This window comes from Phodopus roborovskii, unplaced genomic scaffold (assembly GCF_943737965.1).
Source record: "Phodopus roborovskii unplaced genomic scaffold, PHOROB, whole genome shotgun sequence".
Classification (NCBI taxonomy): Eukaryota; Metazoa; Chordata; class Mammalia; order Rodentia; family Cricetidae; genus Phodopus; species Phodopus roborovskii.
This window is the reverse complement of record NW_026126651.1, coordinates 11568813-11596333: the sequence shown is the minus strand read 5'-3', so window position 1 is coordinate 11596333 and position 27521 is coordinate 11568813. Positions and strand designations below refer to the sequence as shown.

Sequence of the window (27521 nt, the reverse complement as noted above, 5' to 3'; positions counted from 1 at the left end):
ATTGGCAAGTCAAATTTAGAAATCAGAATTTTTAGCAAGAGGAACCTTTGGCTCTTTTTTGGTTGAGAGCCTAGCCTTTAACGGCTGAGCCATCTCTCCAGCCCCCTTTGGCTCTTTTTTAAGTAAAAAAATTAGTCGGTCTCTTGGTTTACACAGGTAATTCCAGCAGCTAGGAAGCTGACGAAAAAGCATTAAAAATTAGGTCAGACTTGTATACACGTTGAGTTCAAGACAACTTGACCTGTCTCATAATATAAAATAGCTGTATTAGGAAAATTACCCATTGCTCATTATGAAACTCTAAGGGTTCAGTAGCTGGATAAACATGGGATTCATAACTAGTGAGAAAGAATACAACTTAAAATACATTATGCTGACTTCAGGTGCCCAATTCTTATCTCTCTAAGTTAATGTCTATAATCAGTTATTAAACAGAGGAAAAGTATGAAAAAGAAGAAAAAAATTAAGCAATCATTGGCAGCTTTTGTTAAGGATAAGTCCAAAGATGGGTAAAAAACAAAACAAAACGAAAAAAAGAACAAAAAAAGGTAAAACAGCAAGTAATTGCAATCTACACTCTAGGCATGGACTATATGTACATTTTTCATCAGGCAAAAGGTCCTGAATCTATTCCTATCATTCCCCTCAGTGCCAAAACTAGTGTCTTGGCACACTATTTACAGAGTTTAACTATACACATAAAATACCACCATAAACAATTAGTTGAAAGACCACCATAGATAGAATATATGTGTATGCTTTATGATGGAATATTTACACTATTCTGAGGAAAAGGTAAAGGGACTCACTATAGCAGCGTTTCACAACTGCAGTCATGAAACTCCTGTTTCATGATAAAGACATAAACACACACAAACCCTGGATACACATACTCTACTAATATACCAATATAATCTATTGAAATCAAAATAATATATACAAGAAACCTAACATACAAGTATTCTCAGCAGCACACTGGATTTTACCAAAGCACCCTTTAAATGATCACCTGATGACCTAATGCAATCTGGAAATACCTTTAGTATTTAGCAACCGTCTTGATACTATTACAGGCTGGTAATTTAACCATCAGTAGTGAGAGGTAAATATTTCCTAATGCCAAATTACAGTTTTAGTATTAGTTTTTATTGCATAATCAATTAGTAAAATTTGTTAATCTCCTATGACAATAATTTGTGCTATTTTTCTCCTATACTTTAAAGTTATAGCATTTTAACATTTTCAATCCTGTTTTATCAATACTATTTTTTAGTGTTCAGTGGTTAAAACAACTTTGTGGACTATTCTATTGTGGATGGATAAAATGAGCTCTACTTCTCACTACCTTCAACTCTCATGCTATCTAGTTGTACTTTTTCTTTCAAATGCAGATAAAGATTTGCTTTAGTATAAAAAAAAAGCAAAGGAGATACATTTGGCAATTTATATCCACCCCACCCCACCCCAACTCACCCTGACTTTGAGACACGTTTTCATGTATACATTCCAGGCTGGCCTCAGATTTACTATGATGCCAAAGCCAACTTTGGACTCCTGATCTTCTGCCTCTATCTCCCATGTGCTGCTATGGAGGTATCAACAACCATGTCCCATATTTTCCTCGTTTAGTACAATGTTATAAAGCAGCTTTTCTTGATTACTTCCCATCCCAGATTATTCTATCAGAACAATTATTCTGTCTCTTGGCAAATTGATGGATCAGGACTGTAGCCTCACAAAAAATTAAAAGCCGTAATTGCAACGCAGTTAACAAACTGAAGTTAAAATGACATGTAAGTAGGTGGTGGCACACACATTTAATGCCAGCACCAGGAGGTAGAGGCAGGTGGGTCTCTGAATTCATGGTCAACACATTCTACAAAAAGACTTCCAGGGCTGCAGGACTCAGGTATTAAGTATACAATTGTTTATGTAGTCTGTTAAAACAAATCCAAGTGTTTTGCATTGTGTCAGGTTGTAGGTTGCTCTTAAGTAATTTCTAGAATAAGCTTCTATATACTTGCTTTGATTAAGGCAGTGAAACACATCACACATAGTTTGCATAAAGTGAGTAACAAACAAAACAAGATCTGACCTTTAAATATGCCATTTGAAAGTGATAGTCCTCAATATATCAGTTAGTTGGTCATAGGCTCACACCCATAGGTGACACAATGAGAAGGCGCCTTCTATTTATGGCATAGTTTTCAGCCAAACCAGAACAATCTTGGAGTACAACTGTCATGATGTCTTACTTTAGTCAACCCAACTATCCCAGGTTACACCACTCCAGGCTGATTAACTGCTCCCTTCAGTGTACCATTCTCCTATAGTTCCAACAAAGATATCATGGAAATCATGACCAATCAGCTGAATTTTGAACTGCTATTCGGAATGAATTATACTCAATGAATTTAACCAGAACTGGAATAAATAATGTTGAATGCATACACGAATGCAAAACCTTTCAAATCACTGAAACTCTTACATGGACATCAAGATGAAACCAATTAAATTCAACCTTCATTTTTTCCTTTTGATCATCTTTGCCTAGTTTTAGTATTTATCAACACCCGCTGGCTGTTAACCATGAACCACGGTCTGGATTCTGTGTGCAGCATCACTGGATTCATCTTCTGATTCAGACTCACTCTATGATGTGGAGCTGAGAGAGGCAGAGCTGCCGGGGGAAGGGCATTCTGGAGAAAGCACAGTCACTCTGGGATGTGGAGCTGCGTGAAGCAGATCTGCAGAGGGGAGAACATACTGGAGAACACAAATAAAGCATCTGGAAGAGGTGATACTCCCCACAGAATTCCACAAACTTAATTTGTCTGACACATTCATCAAAACAGACTCTGCCATTCTTTTGGTTTGGGCAATTGCTGGCTGAACCCAATTACCTAAGGAGATTTCCTAGGAAGATCATAAGGAGTGTAAGAAATATTCCCAAAAGTCAAGTGCTGTAAATGGATCGATGCTTCAGGCCAGATGTTCCTTCTGCCGCAGGGTAGTTCACTGCAAATCCTGCACACAGGATGCCCAGATGAGGATAACATCTGTTCATGGGGACAGATCATGAACTGACTTGACCCCATGACCAGTCTTTCAGAATTCCTGGCCCTGCCTCCACCTGGAATAGAAAATAACAACTTGGTTGAAATAACATTCCATCTATCTTTGTCTTTGGGTAACTATGAGCTCACATGGGCTTTCCCCGCCCTCCCCCCTTCCCTCCCCCCCCCCCGCGCGCACATACACACACACACACACACACACACACACACACACACAGCAATAAGGCCTCCCTTTAGCACATCCAAAGCATGCAGCACGCCCAGCATTGCACTGAAGCTAGGAGCATAACACAGAAGACTTTTTCACAGTGCCACCTGGGGAAGTAACAGCCTTACTTAGGATGTTCCTACTTCAAGTTATCCATAGTAAGTTGCTGGAGGTGGGTGGAGTCTCAACCATGCCACTGAACCTCAAACTCCAAAAAAAAAAAAAAAAAAAAAAAAAAAAAAATCACAGATTCATGCCTGGAAAACACAAACAGATTCATTGTTATGAAGAGGAAAGAAATTTTTGAGTCAGTTTCATAAAACGAATATTTTTAAAAGAGTAAAATGTTTCCTCACACATTAAAAAAAAAAAAATCCCTGAATATTAATGGTCTTTGCAGCTGATTCCAGAATAGTTGAAGGGTGAAATGTTAAATCGCTAACAAAATGAACAACCAATGGAATGCTGGAAAACTCTAGGAGCTCTAGAGTCAGGAGTGTCAGCAAGTTCTTGTGGAGAGCGAGGGAATACAGCCATGAAAGCTGAGGAGGAACACTTTCATTCTATTGTCACACAATAGGAAGTAATTGAGAGAAGGTAGATTTGCTAATCCTGGTGGGATTTCTTTAGTGAACTTTCCTCAAAGGTATAAGTATTCTAAACTCAGAAAAAGCTAGTCAGGACCCTCCTGAAAGCAGTTGCCTGTGAGGTTGAGTACCTGGAGTCTGCCACATAATGGTGACTGCGCCATGTCCTCGAAGAGCAATCTTGTGCTGCCGATCCTGTTGTTCCTGTCAATCAGCAGGCACAGGCTGTTCTGTTGGAGCAGCTCCGGTTTCAGCGCCATGAGCAGGTTCCAGCTCAAGTCCGGTAGATGAAGGTGCTCAAAGCTGCTTTTCAGCGCCCTGGAGACGATGTCAGATTGTTTTAGGGCAGTGGCGGCCGCAGCCGCCACACCTTGGAGCTCCCCAGCTCCTCGATGCTCCCCTCCAGCTCAGACTCCAGCTCTAGGCTGAGACGTGAGGAGGGAGCGGCTGAGTTTGGCTTCTCTGACTGCCACATCAGCAATCTCGCGAGAATCCCAGGCAGGGGCCAGCTGACAGCGTGGCATTCCCAGAAAAGGAAATGAGCTCTTTTCTGGAAGTGACGATTCTAGGGGCAGGCTGCTGCTGGATCGCTTTCACAATGATTTATGAACTTTGGCATCTGACGAACTGAAAAAGTGTTGAGATATTCTTAAAATAGATCGAACATAGGTGAGATCTTTGTCAGATGATTCAGTTCATGTGTGAGAGGGCACATGGGGCGGAGTCCTCTGTCGTTCTCGTTTTCCACTGAATGTGTTAGGATCACAGGGTTCAGCACAGACCCTTTTCTGCTTCCTCAGATTTCAGTGCAGGATCCAGAAAGGTTCACTTTCAACCTGAGAAGTGACTCAGGAGAGAGGAAAACTGTTGGGTGTCAAAGTGTTTGTTGCAGAGCTTTCCTGGGTTACAGAAAAGTATATATATATATATCCTAAATATTCATAGCTGGGTAGATGGATCACTCAGCAATAGAGTTGCATTGCATGTTTGAACCCCTGAAAATCAGTCAAAATTATGTGGTCTAGCAATAACAGGACTTGAGAAGCAGAGATGTCAGATCTCTGTTTGCTGTCCATCCGACTAAAAAAAAAAAAAAAAAAAAAAAAAAATGGTGAATTCCATTTCACTGAAATCAGTGACTCAGGTGAGTATTATTTCAAACAAACAGTCAACTCAAGAGACAGATTTTTAAAAGTTTTCAAACATTTCAATTTAAAGAGACAATTATAGTGGTGTATATGGCACTTGTCTGATTTGACTGGTGTCCAGTAAGACTTATGAAAACAATAAAAATAAATGTGAGTTTTAACTAGTTCTGTTGCACAAATTAATGTGTACAAAAAGAAATGCTGAAAATTGGTATCATTTTTATATATGTTTTATGAAAAGTACCCCTAACATTATTGCTTTATTGTTATGTTACTGTAACTCCAGCCCAGATGGGCACGTTGCTTCAGCAGACTAGATAGTCTGTGCAGGTGTTTTTATAGTTGTTGATTAGGGGGAAATATTTTTGTTGTTATAATAGATGTAACAGTTTGATCCAGTTTGTTAGATAATCATATATAAGTACTTGAAGAAACTGCCACAGGAGGGTTTAAATGATTTCTTCCCAGGCTGCCTTTACACTGCACAGCCACAGTGTGGAATGCTAGGAAGAGGTGGAGAATATCTCATAAGTAGCCAGGATTAGTTCCCAAAATCCAGACAGGGGCTTATGTCTCCAACAGTTGGATGTTTTTCTCTGTGGTCAGTTACTGCCACAGCCCCAGAGAAAATTGATGTTCTGGGTTTCTGGATTCACTTACCCCAGTTTCACTGCACCACACTAGTTGGAGGAAGAAATAGATGAAACATCACCTACAATCATTCTGAATCCTTTTGCTCAGAGATAATTGAGTCTTGAATTGAGGAGGTTATAAATATCCTACTAAGTACACCAAAGTTTCTCATGCTCAGCATATTATCTTGTTTTAGGGGTTATGTTTTAATTTTTACCTATTAGTGTAGAAGTTTCTTTGATGATACTTGAGTGATTACTGATCATTCTTCACTGCTTTGCTCTTATGTGGCTATTTATTTTATTTTACTTATTTGTTTTACATCTATACCTCAGGTTCCCTTGCTGCCTCTCCTTCTATTTCCTCCCCCACACCTCTCCTCTGCCCTGTTAATCCACTCCTCCTCTGTTTCTGTTCAGAAAGGGGCAGGTTTTCCATGGATATCAACACAGTATTGCATATCTGTCAGTGTTGATTTCCAAAATATTTAAGAACAAAATAACAAAGACATCAAAAACACAAATAATGCAGTTTAAAAATGGAGTACAGACCTAATAAGAGAATGCTCAACTGAAGAATCTGGGATACAGGAAAATACTTAAATTAATGTTCAGCATCCTTAGTTATGAGGGAAATGTATATTAAATGACTCAGTATTTTTGGAATTCTAAATGTTGCTTTCTCAGAAAATTGGGAATCAACCCACTTCAAAACCCAGCTATTCCACTTTTGGGTCTTTAATCAATATATGATCAAATCAAACATATCAGAAGGACACTTGCTTAACTGTGATCATGGCAACATTGTTCATACAGGAAGAACCTGGAAATAACCTAGAGGGCTCACACACACACATGCTCAAAAGAATGCATAAAGACAATCATGCTGCAATTACATATGGAGTGTTCCTCAGCTCTTAAAAGAAAGGACATCAAGAATTTGAAGTCAAAGACAATCCTAAATGAGGAAAGCCAGAATGAAAAATTGGCATGTACTCATGCATTTTATCTGTAAAGGGAAAGATGACTATTCTGCATTACACAGAATCAGAAAGGTCAGCTAATACGAGGACCCATGGGTAATAAATGGATCTTCTTGGAAAGGGGAAATAGAAAACATCTGGGTCTATTGGGAGCAGGTGGGGACTGAAACTTGAGGGGATTTGTGTATATGATGATTTGTGGGAAAGTTTCCTGAAAGTGATGACTAGAAAGGAAGAATTTCAGGATCAAGTAGAAACATGATGTAAGGAAAATTCCCAAGAATCCACAAGAATGGCAATAGTCTCTTCACAATAAGGGATGATTACCTTGAACTGGCCATCTCTTGTGATCACATTGGTGACTAGGCCAATTGTCATCAGTTACTGCCTTCATCCAGTAACTAATGAAAACAGATACAGAGACCCATAGCAAAACCTTAGGTCACCCCAGGGACCCATGATCAAAAAGTGAGGCAGGACTGTAGGAGGCAGAGGGCTCAGGACATCACAAAAACCCCACAGAAACAAGTAACCTGGCTCATAGGCACTCAGAGTCTGAAGCAACAACCAGGGAGCCTGCAAAGGGAATGACCTAGGCTTTCATTTAGTGGGACTCAATAACAGTGGGAGCAGGATCTGTTCTTTATGCTTGACTGGCTCTTGGGAACCTATAATTCATACTAGATTGCCTTTTCTAGCTTTAATATAAAGAAGGTGTATAGTCTCACCACAACTTGATGTCATGTAGTTAATAACTTATTTCTTAATTTTAATTCATATTTTAGTTTTAGTAAATAATTGAATGATTTATCTATCAATATTTGACATAATTTGTAATGTTAGTAACTTATCAATAGAATCGATACATTTAGCTTAAACTAAAATGTGTATTTTATCACCCTTCATGAAATTATAGCTGTAACTTTATAAATTTATCAGCTAAATGAGAAGTCACAGAAAAATATTTTCCCACTAGCAATACTGTAATTGATAATTGATAAGGATTATGAACTAGACACACAGAATTCTGAATATGAGTATACTTTTAGACTCACACAAGTGCTGTCTTGAAACTTCATTAGCTCTTCATATATACCATGGGTATCATAGTTTACATAGAGGTTGTGATAGGTTAGAAGTGAAGTCAAAGTATCATGTGGAATCTTTTATTGATTATGGCACATTCTTAATTTTTATTTAAATTTAAAACATATCAATCCCAGTTCACTTCCCTTCTATCATCCCATTTCCCTTACCAACTGTTCATGCCAAACCCCATCCACTCCTCAGATAGGATGAGGCCTTCCATGCGGGATCATCAATGTCTGTCACACCATTTGGGCAGATACTAGCCCCCCCCCCCTTTGTATCTAGGCTGAGAGAGTATCTCACCAAGGGAATTGGGTTCCAGTGGCTATTCGTGTACCAGGGATGAATAATGGGTTCACTGCCAGCAGCCCCACAGATTTCCCATGCTCCCCAATTGACAACCACACGGAGGAGGCCAAGTTCAGTTTTAGGCAGGTTCCTCAGATGTCTTCTCCGTATATCTTCGATATTGTACTTGAAGATCTAGCTAGAGCAATAAGACATCAAAGAACATAAAAGGGATACAATTTGGAAAGGTAGAAATTAAGCTTTCACTATTTTGTGTTTTTTATCTGATTTATTATTTGAAACTTCCATACATATATAGAAGGTATCTTATGATTTGTCAATGAATTGGTATCCTTTTTCAGTTTAAGTTCAGTCATGGTAGTGATACTTTGTGGATGTACTTAATCACAACACTAAGAAGCAGTCTCAGGAAACCCCATGACCTTCTGGATTTACAATGTTATGGTTCCTCTTCATATGTCCACCTAACCCCTGATACTGGAGGAGTTTTATCTCTTAAAACACAGCTCTATAAAACAGCATTTTTTGTGGCTTTCTACTTACTGTTCCTGTTTACTGCAATATCAAGCTTTTGTAATGGGATGTGAGGACAATATTTCTAACTGAAGATTTTCAGCAAAGAGCATTAGACTGGAGAGAACATAAGAAATATTCTTGAAGGAATGTTCTGTCCATTGGTGAGTTGAACAGTCACTTTTCTTAGGAACTTGCTTATCCAGTTTGGACAGCATGCTGCTGTCAAGCAGTTCAGGCAAGAACAGTTTCTTGTCCAAATGGCAATCACTTCCATGTTGAACACAAACTCCATAATGAATTTCTTCAATGCCCATCTTCCTCTATGATGTAATTAGTGTTGCCAAGAGCAATTGTGTCTCATTGTCGTGAAAAACATTAATAAACCATTTTAAATGTCATATTCTATAGGTCTCTGAAGATTTTGAAGAGTATGTATCCATTAGAAATATATCTCTCTCTAGCTAGAAACCTAATCAATCTAAGTATATGTTTTGACTATCATATGTGACAATAATTTATATTCAATTACACATTATATTTTAAATGAGGTGTACAAACACAATGCCTAAAGAAACAAAAATAGAAATATACATATAACAAAATTAATTTTAAAGTTGTGTCAAAAAAACCAAAATCCATACCAATGCAAACTATTCATTTTAAAATCATATTCCTCCCTTTTCTTAGGCAGATAATGACTGTGATATATATATATATATATATATATATATATATATATATATATATATATAAAACGTATGTATATAACCAAAGACATTTAAAGAAAAACAAACTTATATAAACAAAATTTGGGAATTTGGGCATAGTTCTCCCAAATCTGCTTCGTGCTGTTTGGGGGTATTGTCAATTCCATGGAGATCTTGAGAAAACCCAGAACCATAGCCAAATTCTAGCTATAGTAATCTGTGGGGCTACAACATCTCAGTTATTCTGAATGTTGGACACCTGGAGGTCTTGTTTGATCAAACTGTATTAGTATAGAAGGAATCCACAGCTTTTCATCTCCTGTGGAAACAAAAGCAGAACATCTTTTCCAAAACAAAATATCCTTAAGACTTAAATTTTAATCAAGACATTTTCAAATTTTACTGGTTGGATTAATCAAGCAGCATTAATAATCAAACTTTTTTTTGAGATATAAAGCTGTTGGCCTATTACTAGTGTTTCTTATTGGCTAGCTCTCTTAAATATTAACTCATTTCTATTAATCTAAGTGTTTCCACATCCGGAATTCTGCTCTCTTGGTCCTACATGTTGAATCTCCTCCTACCTTTCCTCGAAACCTTCTTGTCTCTTAGTCCTGCCTATCTTGCTTTCCTATTGGCCAATAGTGCTTTCTTCATTAAGAAATAAGAGAAAAATATTTACAGAATGGCATCTCCCATCATCTCCTCTTTTCTGTCTAAAATAAAAAGGGTTTTAACCTTAACATAGCAAAATATATAACAAACCAGTTGTCAAATAAGAACCACAGTTAACAATATTTAGTTCATTACCATTTGGCAATATTTAAAGAAAATATTTCATCATTTATCCTATCTTTGTGTGTCTCAAGTCCTATATATAACTTATCTTTAATCCTAAGGAAAATTATAATCATAACTATCTGTCTTCAACTCCATCAAAGACTACAGAAGGATAGTATATAAACTATAGAAATGACAGAGACATCTTCCTACCTGGTCAGTCACCCAAAGTTCTTCTGTAATGTCCCATCTTCAGCCTATAGGCCATAGTGTGTTTGGCAGACTCTTCAGCAGAGCATGAAACTTTAAACTGTCCACCTGTAATGGCAGTTTGTCAGTGACTTTTCTCTGTGTCCTGCAGAATGTCTGGCAGACACTTCCATGAAGCAGGAACCCTGTAGCAATGTCCATCTTGTATCAGCAGTCACTTTCTGGGGTCCTATATGTCCAGTTTATATAACATAAAGTCAAACAGTCCAGACATGAGCAGGATCTTGCCCAAATGGCTAGTCTTGTCATATTAGAAGTAAACTACATTAACACGTTTCTTCAATGTCCACTTTCCTTTCTGACACAGATGGTGTTTCCAGGAGCAGTTGTGCTTCACTGTTAAGAAAAACCCTAAACCATTTTAAATGCCATATTCTGTAGGTCTTTGAAATGTTTGAAGAATACCTATTTAATTGAAATATATCTCTGTATATCTAGAAAACCTAGCTAGCACTATAAGTTTTAACTATTATAGATAACTATTTATAATCTGTACTAAATTATACATTTTAAAATGAGCTGTATAAATGCAATATCTAAACAAGAGGAGAAACATACATAACACAAAATTGCCCTTAAATTTGTGTCAATAAATGAAAATCCATTTGAAAACAAAGTATTCATTTCTATACCATAATCCCCTTTTTACCTTTAAAAAGAGATTGGTTGTGATTATTAACCATTTATAACCAAACCCATTTAAATGAAAAGAAACACTTATAGACAATATTTGGGAATTTGGGCGTCGTTCTTTCCAAACTGCTTCCTGCTGGTATGGGGCGCTGTCATGGGGATCCTAGGAAGACTCAGAAATCCTGTGTGTAGTGGTCTGCAAGGTTGCCTTTTCCAAGCTGTTTTGAATGTTGGATCACCTGGAATGTTGCTACCATTAAATACTTGATTCACAGTTTTTAAAACAAGGCAAACAAAAGTTAAACATTCACTAAGGCTAACTGCTGTATTATAAACCAAGCGAAACTGAACTACTTTCCAATTGGAATTCAAGGAAGAGCAAGACTTAAAAAAGCCTACAGCTTGCTTGCTAAGCTTCACAGGGGGCAATGTAATAGCAGGGAGGACACAATAATAACAATAGCAGTAAACTTAATGATCAGGTTTTTATATGGCAGTTGTAGGAAGTTAATTTATCAATTTAAAATAACTTATTACTATGCAGGCCTTCAAGGGCTCATTGAATTTCCTGGCCACCTATGACTTATCTTATACTTTGCTGCTTTCAAAGATTTGTTTTAATTAATGTTGCAGCAAACACCCTATTCTTGACTCCTCATTTGAATGCAGGTTTTCCAGTGTGTGTTAGAACTAGTCTATAGTACTTTCTTGTCATAATGAGAACTAACTTTAATTATATTTTTATCACCCGAATTTCTCATAATTGAATAATATCTTCAATGTGCATTTATTTTCATATTAGCAAAAAAATTTTACAAATCAAAATTTTTAGCAAGAGGCACCTTTGGCTCTTTTCTCAGCAAAATAGTGAGCTGGGCCTATGGTTTACACAGGTGATTCCAGCAGCTGGGAAGCCAAGAAAAGAGCATTACAATAAGGCCAGACTCGTTGACATGTCGAGTTCAAGATGAGCCTTTTGTTAAGGATAAGGGCAAATATGAGTAAAAAAGCCAAAAACAGAACAGAACAAAACAAAAAGTTAAACCAGCTACCAAAGAAGATAGCACTAAAGACAACCTATGCCCTAGGTGTTTACTGTAAGTAGCTTGCTCCACAGGCACAAGGTCATGGACCTATCCTATTATCCCCGTAGACAAAACTACTGATTTGGCACACTATTCACAGATTATAACTAAACAGACAAAACACCATCATAATCACTTTGCTGAAATATGTGTATGGCACATGTTGGAATATTTACAATTATTAAAGGCAAAACAGTATATCTCTTTACTAGTGGTTGGAAAGGGTAACTAGGTTTAGATGCTCTATTTACAAGGCTATTTACAAGTGATTCCTAAAGAGCTACTTAGGTCAACATAATTATTAAGAAAATATGGGCTTTAATCCAGGAGAATAGGGTCCCATCAGTCTGAATGTTTTCCAGGAAAAAACATTCCATGTTGCTTAACTAAAGTCCCTTAATTTCAAAACATTTACAGTTTGACACTTGGGTACTGTCCAAATCATCTGTGTCTTTCCTAATCTTGGAATAGGCAGCTTACAGTTTTCTCTGGGTGAAAAAAGACTTTAAAACTACTATAATAAAGTTACATTAGCAGTAGAAACATCACTTCTATACACACAGAAATAAAATCTCTAAATAAAAAAAGTGATCTGACTAAACTCGTTTGAGGAAAAGGTAAGGGGACTCAATATAGCAGCGTTCCACAACTGCAGTCATGAAACTCTTCTGTTTCATGATGTAATACCACCACACATGAACCCTGAATTAAACTATAGTCTGTCAATATAATCTACTAAAATAAAAATGATATATACAAAAAAACCTAACATGCAAATATTCTCATCAAACAAGTGAATTCTACCAAAGCACCCTGTAAGAGATCACCTCACGACCTATATATAATTTTACTGGTAAAGCACTCACATAAATTAGACAATAAACATTTGGTTTTATGAAAATAGCTATTACTAAATACTTGACATGCAGTTTTTAATACAAGGCAAACAAAACATAAACATTCACTAAGGCTAACTGCTGTATTAAAAACCAAGCGAAACAGGACTATTTTCCAATATGAACTCTAGGAATATCAAGACTTAAAAAAGCTACAACTTGCTGGCTCTGCTTCACAGGGAACAGCAGGGAGGACACAATAAAATCAATAGCAATAGTAAACTTAGTGATAAGAATTTTATATAGCAATAGTGGGAAATTGGTGAAGCAATTTAAAATAACTTATTACTGTACAGGGTTGCATGGATATTCAGGACCACATATGACTTCTCTTCACTGTTTCCAAAGATTTGTTTTAATTAACATTCCAGGAAACAGAATATTTATGACTCTAGGATTTGAAGTATCTACAAGAACTAGTCTGCAGTACTGGCTTATCATAAAAAGGACTACATTTACTTATATTTACATCCCCCCAATTTCTCATATTTGAAGACTATTTTAAAAATATAGATTTATTTTTCATATCGGCAAAACAAATCTAGAAATCAAAAATTTTAGCAAGAGGAACCTTTGGCTCTTTTCCAAGAAAAAAAAAATAGCCAGGCTCATATTTTACACAGGCAATTCCACCAACTGGGAAGCCAAGGAAAGAACATTAGACTTAGGTTAGACGAGTTCAAGACAAGCCTTGACTTGTCTCAGAATATAAAATAGCTGTATTATGAAAAATACCCATTGCTCATTATGAAACTCTAACAGTTCATTTGCTGGATAAACATGGGATTCATAACTAGTGAAAAAGTTTACAACTTAAAATACATTCTGCTAACTTCAGGAGGCCAAGTCCTATCTCTACAAGTTAATGTCTATAGTCAATTATTAAACATAGGAGAAGTATAATAAAGAAGAAAATAATTAAGCAATTATTGGTAGCTTTCGTTAAGGATAAAGCCAAACATGGGTTAAAAAAAAAAAACAAACAAAAAAAAGGTAAAACTGCTACCAATGAACATTGCTCTAATGGCAATCAGTGCTCTAGGCATGGACTGTATGTAACTTGTTCAGCAGTCGAAAGGTTCTGAATCTACTCTTATCCTGATCTCTGCCAAAACTACTGTTCCAACACACTATTTGGCACAATATTCACAGAGTTTACCATACCCATGAAATCCAACATAAACACTTTGTTAAAAGACCACTGTAGAATATATGTATATGCCACATGTTCGAATATTTACATTTATGAAGGAGAAACAGTATACCTTTGTTCTAGGAGGCAGGAAATGGTAACAATGGGTAGATGCTCTATTTACAAGTAATAGTTAAAGGGCTACTCACTATACTACTTAGGTTAAGATAATTATAGATCAAGAAAGTACAGGATGTAATCAGGAGAATGCAATCCCATCATTCAGAATGTTTTTCAGGAAATCATTCTATATTACTTAAGGCATCTAATTAAAAAATATTTTTACACTGATTGCTCAAAATTTCTGTGCCTTTCCTAATCTTGAAGTAGGCAGCTTAGAGTAACTCATTTTATGAAAGAAAAAAAAACAGACAATATAACTACTATAATAAAATTATTTTACAGTCAAAATATCATTTCTACAAGAACATATATAAAATCTCTAAACAAAAGAAGAAGAAATGATCTTATAACACTATTCTGAGGAAAAGGTAAGGGGACTCACTATAGCAGCGTTTCACAACTGCAGTCATGAAACTCCTGTTTCATGAATAAACACAAACAAAAACAAACCCTGGATACCCCAGTCTATTAATATAATATGCCAATGTAGTCTATTAAAATAAAATAATATGTACAAGAAACATAACATGCAAGTATCCTCAGCATACCACTGGATTCTATTAAAGCATCCTTTAAGTGATTACCAGAGAACCGAATGCTGTCTGAAAACACCTGTCATATTTAGTAACTAGCCTTGATGCTATTACAAGCTGGTTATTTCATCATAAGCAATGAGAAGTAAATATTTCCTAGTGCCAATTACAGTTTTAGCATTAATTTTTATTGCATAGTCAATCAGTAAAATTTGTTAATCTCCTATGTCAAAAATTTGTATTATTTTCCTCCTACACCTTAAAGTTATAGCATTTTAATGTTTTCGTTCCTGTTTTATCAGTTCTTCTGTTTAGTGTTCAGCAGTTAAAACAACTTTGTGGACTATTCTACTGTGGATGGATAAAATGAGCTCTACTTCTGACTACCTTCAACTCTCATGCTATCTAGTTGTACTTTTTCTTTCAAATGCAGATAAAGATTTGCTTTAGTATACACCCTTTCTCAACTCAGCCCGATTTTGAGTCATGTTTTCATGTATACATTCCAGGCTGGCCTCAGATTTACTATGATGCTAAAGCCAACTTTGGACTCCTGATCTTCTGCCTCTATCTCCCATGTGCTGCTATGGAGGTATCAACAACCATGTCCCATATTTTCCTCGTTTAGTACAATGTTATAAAGCAGCTTTTCTTGATTACTTCCCATCCCAGATTATTCTATCAGAACAATTATTCTGTCTCTTGGCAAATTGATGGATCAGGACTATAGCCTCACAAAAAATTAAAAGCCGTAATTGCAACGCAGTTAACAAACTGAAGTTAAAATGACATGTAAGTAGGTGGTGGCACACACATTTAATGCCAGCACCAGGAGGTAGAGGCAGGTGGGTCTCTGAATTCATGGTCAACACATTCTACAAAAAGACTTCCAGGGCTGCAGGACTCAGGTATTAAGTATACAATTGTTTATGTAGTCTGTTAAAACAAATCCAAGTGTTTTGCATTGTGTCAGGTTGTAGGTTGCTCTTAAGTAATTTCTAGAATAAGCTTCTATATACTTGCTTTGATTAAGGCAGTGAAACACATCACACATAGTTTGCATAAAGTGAGTAACAAACAAAACAAGATCTGACCTTTAAATATGCCATTTGAAAGTGATAGTCCTCAATATATCAGTTAGTTGGTCATAGGCTCACACCCATAGGTGACACAATGAGAAGGCGCCTTCTATTTATGGCATAGTTTTCAGCCAAACCAGAACAATCTTGGAGTACAACTGTCATGATGTCTTACTTTAGTCAACCCAACTATCCCAGGTTACACCACTCCAGGCTGATTAACTGCTCCCTTCAGTGTACCATTCTCCTATAGTTCCAACAAAGATATCATGGAAATCATGACCAATCAGCTGAATTTTGAACTGCTATTCGGAATGAATTATACTCAATGAATTTAACCAGAACTGGAATAAATAATGTTGAATGCATACACGAATGCAAAACCTTTCAAATCACTGAAACTCTTACATGGACATCAAGATGAAACCAATTAAATTCAACCTTCATTTTTTCCTTTTGATCATCTTTGCCTAGTTTTAGTATTTATCAACACCCGCTGGCTGTTAACCATGAACCACGGTCTGGATTCTGTGTGCAGCATCACTGGATTCATCTTCTGATTCAGACTCACTCTATGATGTGGAGCTGAGAGAGGCAGAGCTGCCGGGGGAAGGGCATTCTGGAGAAAGCACAGTCACTCTGGGATGTGGAGCTGCGTGAAGCAGATCTGCAGAGGGGAGAACATACTGGAGAACACAAATAAAGCATCTGGAAGAGGTGATACTCCCCACAGAATTCCACAAACTTAATTTGTCTGACACATTCATCAAAACAGACTCTGCCATTCTTTTGGTTTGGGCAATTGCTGGCTGAACCCAATTACCTAAGGAGATTTCCTAGGAAGATCATAAGGAGTGTAAGAAATATTCCCAAAAGTCAAGTGCTGTAAATGGATCGATGCTTCAGGCCAGATGTTCCTTCTGCCGCAGGGTAGTTCACTGCAAATCCTGCACACAGGATGCCCAGATGAGGATAACATCTGTTCATGGGGACAGATCATGAACTGACTTGACCCCATGACCAGTCTTTCAGAATTCCTGGCCCTGCCTCCACCTGGAATAGAAAATAACAACTTGGTTGAAATAACATTCCATCTATCTTTGTCTTTGGGTAACTATGAGCTCACATGGGCTTTCCCCGCCCTCCCCCCTTCCCTCCCCCCCCCGCGCGCGCACATATACACACACACACACACACACACACACACACACACACAGCAATAAGGCCTCCCTTTAGCACATCCAAAGCATGCAGCACGCCCAGCATTGCACTGAAGCTAGGAGCATAACACAGAAGACTTTTTCACAGTGCCACCTGGGGAAGTAACAGCCTTACTTAGGATGTTCCTACTTCAAGTTATCCATAGTAAGTTGCTGGAGGTGGGTGGAGTCTCAACCATGCCACTGAACCTCAAACTCCAAAAAAAAAAAAAAAAAAAAAAAAAAAAAAAAATCACAGATTCATGCCTGGAAAACACAAACAGATTCATTGTTATGAAGAGGAAAGAAATTTTTGAGTCAGTTTCATAAAACGAATATTTTTAAAAGAGTAAAATGTTTCCTCACACATTAAAAAAAAAAAATCCCCGAATATTAATGGTCTTTGCAGCTGATTCCAGAATAGTTGAAGGGTGAAATGTTAAATCGCTAACAAAATGAACAACCAATGGAATGCTGGAAAACTCTAGGAGCTCTAGAGTCAGGAGTGTCAGCAAGTTCTTGTGGAGAGCGAGGGAATACAGCCATGAAAGCTGAGGAGGAACACTTTCATTCTATTGTCACACAATAGGAAGTAATTGAGAGAAGGTAGATTTGCTAATCCTGGTGGGATTTCTTTAGTGAACTTTCCTCAAAGGTATAAGTATTCTAAACTCAGAAAAAGCTAGTCAGGACCCTCCGGAAAGCAGTTGCCTGTGAGGTTGAGTACCTGGAGTCTGCCACATAATGGTGACTGCGCCATGTCCTCGAAGAGCAATCTTGTGCTGCCGATCCTGTTGTTCCTGTCAATCAGCAGGCACAGGCTGTTCTGTTGGAGCAGCTCCGGTTTCAGCGCCATGAGCAGGTTCCAGCTCAAGTCCGGTAGATGAAGGTGCTCAAAGCTGCTTTTCAGCGCCCTGGAGACGATGTCAGATGGTTTTAGGGCAGCGGCGGCCGCAGCCGCCACACCTTGGAGCTCCCCAGCTCCTCGATGCTCCCCTCCAGCTCAGACTCCAGCTCTAGGCTGAGACGTGAGGAGGGAGCGGCTGAGTTTGGCTTCTCTGACTGCCACATCAGCAATCTCGCGAGAATCCCAGGCAGGGGCCAGCTGACAGCGTGGCATTCCCAGAAAAGGAAATGAGCTCTTTTCTGGAAGTGACGATTCTAGGGGCAGGCTGCTGCTGGATCGCTTTCACAATGATTTATGAACTTTGGCATCTGACGAACTGAAAAAGTGTTGAGATATTCTTAAAATAGATCGAACATAGGTGAGATCTTTGTCAGATGATTCAGTTCATGTGTGAGAGGGCACATGGGGCGGAGTCCTCTGTCGTTCTCGTTTTCCACTGAATGTGTTAGGATCACAGGGTTCAGCACAGACCCTTTTCTGCTTCCTCAGATTTCAGTGCAGGATCCAGAAAGGTTCTCTTTCAACCTGAGAAGTGACTCAGGAGAGAGGAAAACTGTTGGGTGTCAAAGTGTTTGTTGCAGAGCTTTCCTGGGGTTACAGAAAAGTGTGTATATATATATATATATATATATATATATATATATATATATATATATATATATATTCATAGCTGGGTAGAAGGATCACTCAGCAATAGAGTTGCATTGCATGTTTGAACCCCTGAAAATCAGTCAAAATTATGTGGTCTAGCATTAACAGGACTTGAGAAGCAGAGATGTCAGATCTCTGTGTTTGCTGTCCATCCAACTGAAGTTACATGGCAAATTCCATTCCACTGAAAACAGTGACTCAGATGAGTAATAAAATGTATTATTTCAAATAATCAACACATAAGACATATTTTTAAAAATCTTCAAAATTTATATTTTAAAGAGACACCTATAGTTTAGCATTATAAAAAATAATCAGCAAACACTTCCTAGTGTATATGTGCCTTGCCTGATTAGATAGACTGAAGTGTCCATTAAGACATATACCATGAAGTTAGAATTGAATTTTTACTAAATGTGTGCACAAATTAATGTGTACACAAAGAAATGCTGAAAATGTTTACAATTTTATACATGTGTTTTATGCAATAATCCCCCTAATATTATTGCTTCAGGCTGGTTGGGTACATTGCGTCTGCAGGCTAGATAATCTGATCAGTTGTTTATTGTTGTTCTTGTTGATTTTTTGTGGGTATTATTATAATAGATATAACAGTTTGATCCAGTGTGTTAGATATTCATATATAATTACTTGAAGAAACAGGCCCTGGAGGATTTAAATGATTTCTTCCCAGTCTGTTTTTGCACTGCACAGACACAATGTGCAAGGTCCAGGCAGATCTGAGGAAATTCTAATAAATGGCCAGGATCAGTTCCCATAATCCAGACATGGTCTTATGTCTTCAACACTGGATGGTTTTCTCTGTTGTCAATTAGAGCCAGAATCCCATAGAAAATTGAATATGTTCTGGCTTTCTGTTTTTACTTACCCCTATTTTACTGCAACACACTTGTTGGAGGAAGAAATAGATGATACCTGACCTACAATCATTCTGAATCCTTTAGCTCAGAGATCGTTAAGTCTTCAAATGATGGGGTTGTAAAAATCCTACTAACTGCTATAAAGTCTCTCATGCTCAGTATATTTTCCTGTTTTAGGGATTATGCTTTAATTTCTATCCATTATAGTAGAAATTTATTTGATGACACTTGAGGAATTACTGATCATTTTCCATCACTTTGCCTTAAACTGGCTATTTTGTTTCTTTTACTTATTTATTTATATTACATCGCGACTACAGGTTCCCTTGCTGCCTCTCCTTCTGTTTCCTCCCCCACACCTCTCTTCTGCCCTGTTAATCCACTCCTCCTCTGATTCTGTTCAGAAAGGGGCAGTCTCTCATGGATAACAACAAAGTATTGCAATTCTGTCATAGTGCCAATCACCAAATTATGTAAAAATCTAAAGGGATATACATCAAAAAACCAAATAATATGATTTAAAAATGTCGTGCAGACCTAAGAAGAGAATGCTCAACTGAAAAATCTCCAATACACAGAAGCACTTAAAGAAATGTTCCCATCTTTTTAGGAGGGAGATTTGTGTCAAGTAAATATCTATATAGACCATCTTGGTGACATGGGGGAAGACAGATGAATAAATACCTAAAAGGTGAGTTTAATGTGCATCTTTAAAGATGAGGGTGAGTGTATATTGAAATGAATATGCAACATGAAATTGTAGGAATGCATAACTGTATGGAGTAGTACTAACAGTAGTCTAATAGTAACACTATTCTCTTATGCTGGCTGAATTATTTTTTTTTACATTGGGGATATTTCATCATTTACCTTAAGTGACACCCAGATTATACTAGCTGATTCACATTAGTTTTTCTTAATTATTTTATTTTACTAATATAAAGAATATGTCATTTACCATCATTTTCCCATATATGTGTATATATACATACACACACACACACACACACACACACACACACACACACACACACATATATATATATTTCTTCTTGGACAAATTAATATCCATGTTGTCTTTGTTCAATTCCATGCATAAATCTACATGTATATGCATTTATATTACAAAATATACCCATTGCAGTATGTTTAATAGTGATTTTATATAGACTTTTATGGGTGTACATTTGGATGCCCAATTGTGCAATGTTTCTCAGGGGTGACTGTTTCTGTCAATTCCAACATTTCTTCATTGTCCCTAGTTCTTTTAATAGGTCAAGGCCTCCTCATCTTTCCCCTGTATGCTTTGGCCATCTATTGGTGTCCTTGTTCAGCTCAAATATATGCAGTCATGTTGGTGATACTTTGTTGATGTGTTTTGTGACAATACCAAGAGGCACATTCTCAGGAAATGAAAAAACTTTCTAGCTCTTAAAATCTTATGCTTCTCTTCAATAATGTTCACTGAGCCCTTGATGCTAGAGAAGTTTTGTCTCTTAGGAAGTGGCTGTACAAAACTGCATTTTTATTGTGGTTTTCTGTAATTGCTCCTGTCTTCTACAATATCAAGCTTTTGTAATGAGATGTGCAGATAACATTTCTAACTGAAGATTTTTCAGCAAAGAGCATTGCACCAGGGAGAACATAACATTTTCCCTTCTGGGTCTGTGTAACTTCACTCTATCATATGTTCCTGCCATTTACCTTTAAATTTACAGATTTTATTTCAGGTTAACTGGGAACAGTGACACATAGTCAATGTGCCATGATTTCATGAACTATACATTGGTTGATGGATATTTTCGTTGTCTGCATTACCTTACTTTTTGAAATAGAGTAGCAATGAACATGGCTGAGCAATTTTCTGTATATTAAAATACTAAATATTTGAGCATATTAGTATAAGTGGCATATGTGGCAAATATGGTAGATTATTTTTAGCTCTTTGAGATTTCTTCACATTGGATGCCATAATGGATGCATCATTTTGTAACCCACAAATAATAAATTTACACTTCCTGCACCATTTTGGTATTATGCCTCCATACTAAGCATTATAGAATGCTAGTGGTATTTTTATACATAGAGTAAAAGACAGTAACATCAGTGAATTATTTCCAATTTAATGTGTTCTTTTAAAATCCTGGTCAGCAATATAAATATCAACCATAACAAGTGTAAAATATCATTTTAATAGTTTCATCTTTTGGTTTGTTTGTTTGACTAGTTGGTTTATTTGTTGTTGTGGTTGTTTGCTCAAAATGCAACAAATCTCAACACAAGTTTACACATGAGAGTTAGAAATTGACTTCCTGGGTCAACACTCTTTCTTAGGAACATATTGATGACCATAAGACTGGGAGACAAGGGACTTTCAAATATCAACGTATGCAATACAAAGCCACTCAGTTATTGCTCCACAAACAACAATGTGTAGGCAAAAGTATACCTGAAGCCCAATCTGACCAAATAAACACACATGGCTTATCTTAATCATAAACTGTTTGGCCAATGGCTCTGGCTTCATATTGGGTAGCTCTCTGTTAATTATCAACCTCTTGCTATTAATCTGCATATCTCACATGTTCTTGGTTTTCTAGAGAATACAGGGGCATCCTGTCTTCCTGATAACTACATGGTGTTTGTTAGATGACCCACTCTTTCTGTTCCTCTCAGAATTCTACTGGTCTGGTTGCCCTGCCTCCTCCATTGGCAGAAACATAATTATTAATCAACCAAGAAAAGAAAGTAAAATTTACTGCATGCATAGGTACATCTCCCATCTGCTACAATTTTTCTGTCTAAATTAAAGGGAAAGTTTTAATTTAAACATCATAAAATTACTTATGAAAGTTATTAAGCAAAAAAGTAGTTAACAATATTTATAACATAATGGAAAATTTAAAGACTATTCTAACATCTGTACTACCTTTGTGAGTCTAAGGTTTTATATGTAATTTATCTTTTATCATAAGAAAACCATAGTCATAATTATCTGTCTTCAATGCCATGAAAGATTCCAGAATGATGATATAAAAACTCTAGAATTGACAAAGACATGTCACTGCCTGGACAGTCACTCAAGAAGCCTCTGTAATGTTGGGGCATCCCTATTCAGCCTATAGGCACAGTATGTCTGACAGAATTTTTGATGAAGTAGGATCTTGAAGGAATAACTTATTCCTTGGCAAGTTCAGCAGTCACTTTTCTTAGGAACCTGTTTATCCAGTTAGGTCAGAATGCTGTCAAGCAGTTCAGGCAAGAACAGTTTCTTGTCCAAATGGCAATCACTTCCATGTTAAAAACAAACTCCAGAATGAGCTTCTTCAATGCCCATCTTCCTCTGTAACATAACTGGTGTTGCCAAGTGCAGTTGTGTCTCATTGTCATGAAAAACCCTAATAGACAATTTAAAATGCCATATTCTGTAGGTCTTTGAAAGGTTTTGAACACTACCTACCCATTTGAAATACATCTCTGTGTATCCAGATGCCTTCTAATATGACTATATATTTTGACTATTATATGCAAATATATTATATGCAAATATAGTTTATATGTAATTATACATTTCATTTTTAAATTAGCTACATAAACACAATACCTAAACAAACAAAAGTAGAAATATACATATAACAAAATTGATCTTAATTTTTAATCAATAAACCAAAATACTACTAAAGCAAACTATTCATTTCAATATCATTTTTTTTCTTTAAAAAGATAATGACTGTGATCAGTAACAATTTATAACCAAAGCCATTCAAAGGAAAACAAACTTTCATAAACAAAATTTTGGCATTTAGGTATCATTTTCACAAATCTGCTTCCTGCTGTTTGGGGGTGCTGTCATTCATCTGGGGATCCTGAAAAACCCCAGAACCATAGCCAAGTTCTGGCTATAGTAATCTGTGGGGCTACATCATCTCAGTTATTTTGAATGTTGGATCACCTGCGCCATTGCTTCAGGAGGTATTGTTTGCTCAAACCATATTATAAGGAAGAAATCCACAGCTTTTTATCTTCTGTGGAAACAAAAGCAGAACATCTTTTCCAAAACAACATATCCTTAAGACTTAAAATTTAAGTCAATGTATTTGGATTAATCAAACAGTATTAATAATTAAACATCTTTTAGCAACTATTGGTATTTCTCGGCAATCAAATGATTCACATCCAACACAATAACATGCAGTATAGAAACTCTCTGTATATTTTCCATTTTTGCATGGCTTTTTTTTTTTTTAGAAACAATCATGTTACAGAACAATCTCCACACTCCCTCCCATGCCCCCTATCAACCCAGCTAACCCATCTCCCACCAGCTCCCCATGGATGGTGAAGCACAGGCCCTCCTTGTGTATATGGGCAATGGGTTCCTGAAATCCAGTTGTGCACTAGGGATAAATAATGGTTTCAGTGTTAAAAGTCCCATAAACTGGATTTATTTTATACTTCATTACTTTATTTTTATTATTTGTTTTTTGAGACAAGGTTTCTCTGTGAAACTTTGTTTGTCTTGGAACTCACTGAGTAGACCTGGCTGGCCTTCAATTCATAAACATTTGCCTCCCTCTGCCTCTTGAGTTTTTGGGTTAAACATTTGTCTCACCACACCCAGCTACTCTACTTCTTTTTGAAGGACTTGCTCAATTCTCCCCCAGCCTATATATATTTTAAACATACTCTAAATTATTTAGAGTTTTTCCCCCTCTGATTCTGTTTTTACTGTATATCACTACCTCTTTCCAGACAACTTCCTTTTTAGGGGGCTGGAAAAGCTATGTATGGTAGGATGCTTTATTTGCAAGTAATTCCTAAAAGGCTACTCATGTTATTACTTAGGACAATATTAATACCAATCAAGAAAATAAAAGACTTAAACCAGAAGGACTCAGTCCCATCAATCTGGACGTTTTCCATGAAAACATTCTATGTTCCTTAACTAAAGTCATCTAATTACAAAATATTTACAATTTGATACCTGGGGTCTGACTGTACAAGTCATCTGTGCCTTTCCTAATCATGTGAAGGAAAAAAAAAGACTTTATAACTACTATAATAAAATTATGTTACATTGGAAATATGATTTCTACAAAACCAGATATATAATCTCTAAACAAAAAAAGAAGAAAAGATGATCTTACTATACTATTTCGAGGAAAAGGTAAGGGGACTCAATATAGCAGCGTTTCACAACTGCAGTCATGAAACTCTCTTGTTTCATGATGTAATACCATCACACATAAACCCTGAATAAACTATAGTCTGTCAATATAACCTACTAAAATAACACATACACAAAAACCTAACATGCAAATATTCTCAGCATACAAGTGAATTCTGCCAAAGCATGGTGTAAGAAATCACTTGATCACCTATATATACTTTTACTGGTAAAGTTGTACACAAGCATTCACATGATAGCTTAAACAATAAACATGGTAATAGCTACTACTACATACTTGTTATGTAGTTTTTAAAACAAGGCAAAGAAAAGGTAAACATTAACTATGGCTACCTGCTGTATTATAAACCATGCCAAAAACAAAACAAAACAAAACAAAAAACCCTACTTTCTAATAAGAACTTACCGAAAACCTACAGCTTGCTTGCTAAGATTCACAGGGGGCGATGTAATAGCAGGAGGGACACAATAATAACAATATCAGTAATAAACTTGGTGATAAATTTTTTATATGGCAGTTGTAGGAAGTTGATGAATCAATTTAAAATAACTTCTTATTATTGTGCATGGGCTCAGGGAATTCCCTGACCACATATTACTTCTCTTATACTTCACTGGTTTAAAAGATTTGTTTTAATTAGCATTCCAGCAAATGGCCTATTCTTTACTCTTCATTTGAAATAGGATTTCCAATATCTGTTAGAACTAGTCTGTAGTACTTTCTTGTCAAGATGAGGAATACTTATAATTATATTAATATCACCCAAATTTCTCATAATTGAAGACTACAATTTACATTTATTTTTCAAATTGGCAAGACGAATTTAGAAATCGAAACTTTTAGCAATAGGCACCTTTGGCTCTTTTCTAAGTAAAATAGTGAGCTGGGCCGGGCCCTTGGTTTACACAGGCGGGTGATTCCAGCAGCCACGAAGCCCAGGAAAGACCATTAAAATCAGGCCAAACTTGTCACTTCAAGATGAGCGTTTTCTTAAGGATAAGGCCAATATGGGAAAAGAAACAAACAAACAATCAAAAAAAAAGTTAAAACAGCAACCAATGTGTTTTCACTAAAGACAATCTATGTTCTAGGCATGGACTATAAGTAGCTTGCTCAGGGGTAACAATGTTCTGTATCTATCCCTATTATCCACTCTCTGCCAAACATACTGATTTGGTACACTATTCACGGAGTATAAATACACACGTACAATACCACCACAAACACTTTGCTAAGTGGTTGGAAGCTAGTTACAAATTATTCCTAAAAAGGTACTCAGGTTATTACTTAGGTCAAAATAATAATCAACTAAGAAAGTAAAGGATTCAATCCAGGAGAATAGGGTCCCATCAGTCTGAATGTTTTCCAGGAAAACATTCTATGTTGCTTAACTAAATTCATCTAATCACAAAGCATTAACATTTTGACACTTGGTTACTGTCCAAATAATCTGTGCCTTTCCTAACCTTGGAATAGGCAGCTTACAGTTGCTCTGGGTAAAAAAAAAAAAAAAAAAAAAAAAAACAAAGAACTCTTTACAACTACTATAATAAAATTACATTAGCAGTAGAAACATCACTTCTATAAACACAGAAATAAAATCTCTAAATAAAAAAAGTGATCTGACTAAACTCATTTGAGGAAAAGGTAAGGGGACTCAATATAGCAGCGTTCCACAACTGCAGTCATGAAACTCTCCTGTTTCATGATGTGATACCACCACACATGAACCTTGAATTAAACGATAGTCTGTCAATATAACCTACTAAAATAAAAATAATATATACAAAGAACCTAACACGCAAATATAATATCCTCAGCATACAAGTGAATTCTACGAAAGCATCCTGTAAGAGATCACTTGATGACCTATATACAGTTTTACTTGTAAAGTTGTATATACAAGTGTTCACATGATAACTTAAACAATAAACAATTTTTATGAAAATAGCTACTACTAAATACTTGATTTGCGGTTTTTAAAACAGAGCAAACAAAATGTAAACATTCACCAAGGCTACCTCCTCTATTATAAACCAGGCCAAAAGAACTACTTTCCAATAGGACTCAGGAAAGAGCAAGACTTAAAGAGAGCCTACAGACTGCTGGCTCTACTTCACAGGGAGCAATGTAACAGCTGGGAGGACCCATACTAACAATTGCAGTAATAAACTTAGTGATAAGATTTTTATATGGCTGTCTGCTTCTGTTCCCACAGCTAAACACTGAGCTGAACTGGAGTCCAGATACAGAGAGGGACGACAAGACCAGGCTACAGAAACCCACAGAGACAGTTGACCTGAACAAGGAAGAGTGCAGACTGATAGCTGGGAAACCAGCATTGGACCGACTCATATCCCCTGAACATGGGTCTCAGTTAGAAGCCCTGGGCAGTCTAAGGGACCTATGACAGTGGAACCAACCAGGATGTATCTCTGGTGCACGAAAGGACTTTGGGAGCACATTCCCAATATAGGTATACTCCCTTAATGTAGAGACAGGCAGGAGGGCCTAAGCTCTACTCCAAAAGACTGGACAGATTTTGGTGATCCCCCTGGAAGCCATCACCCTCTTTTCTTGGAGGTTGGAAATGGTAACTATGGGTAGATGCTCTATTTACAAGTAACTCCCAAAAGGCTACTTATTTTATTACTTAGGTCAAGATAGAGACAAATAAAGTACAGAATGTAATCCAGAATACAGTCCCATCATTCTGAATGTTTTCTAAGAAAACATTGTATGTTACTTAACTAAAGTCATCTAATTACAAAATATTTACAGTTTGACACATAGGGACTGACTGCCCAAGTCATCTGTGCCTTTCCTAATCTTGGAGTATGCAGCTTA

The 27521-nt window shown here is 36.7% G+C and overlaps 2 pseudogenes; both read right to left on the bottom strand.

The window, feature by feature from the left end:
• Positions 1-1905: 1905 nt before the first annotated feature.
• Positions 1906-8863, bottom strand: LOC127213809 (leucine-rich repeat-containing protein 58-like; annotated as a pseudogene).
• A 6809-nt stretch (positions 8864-15672) lies between these two features.
• LOC127213808 (leucine-rich repeat-containing protein 58-like) lies at positions 15673-23446 on the bottom strand (annotated as a pseudogene).
• Between the last annotated feature and the right edge of the window lie 4075 nt (positions 23447-27521).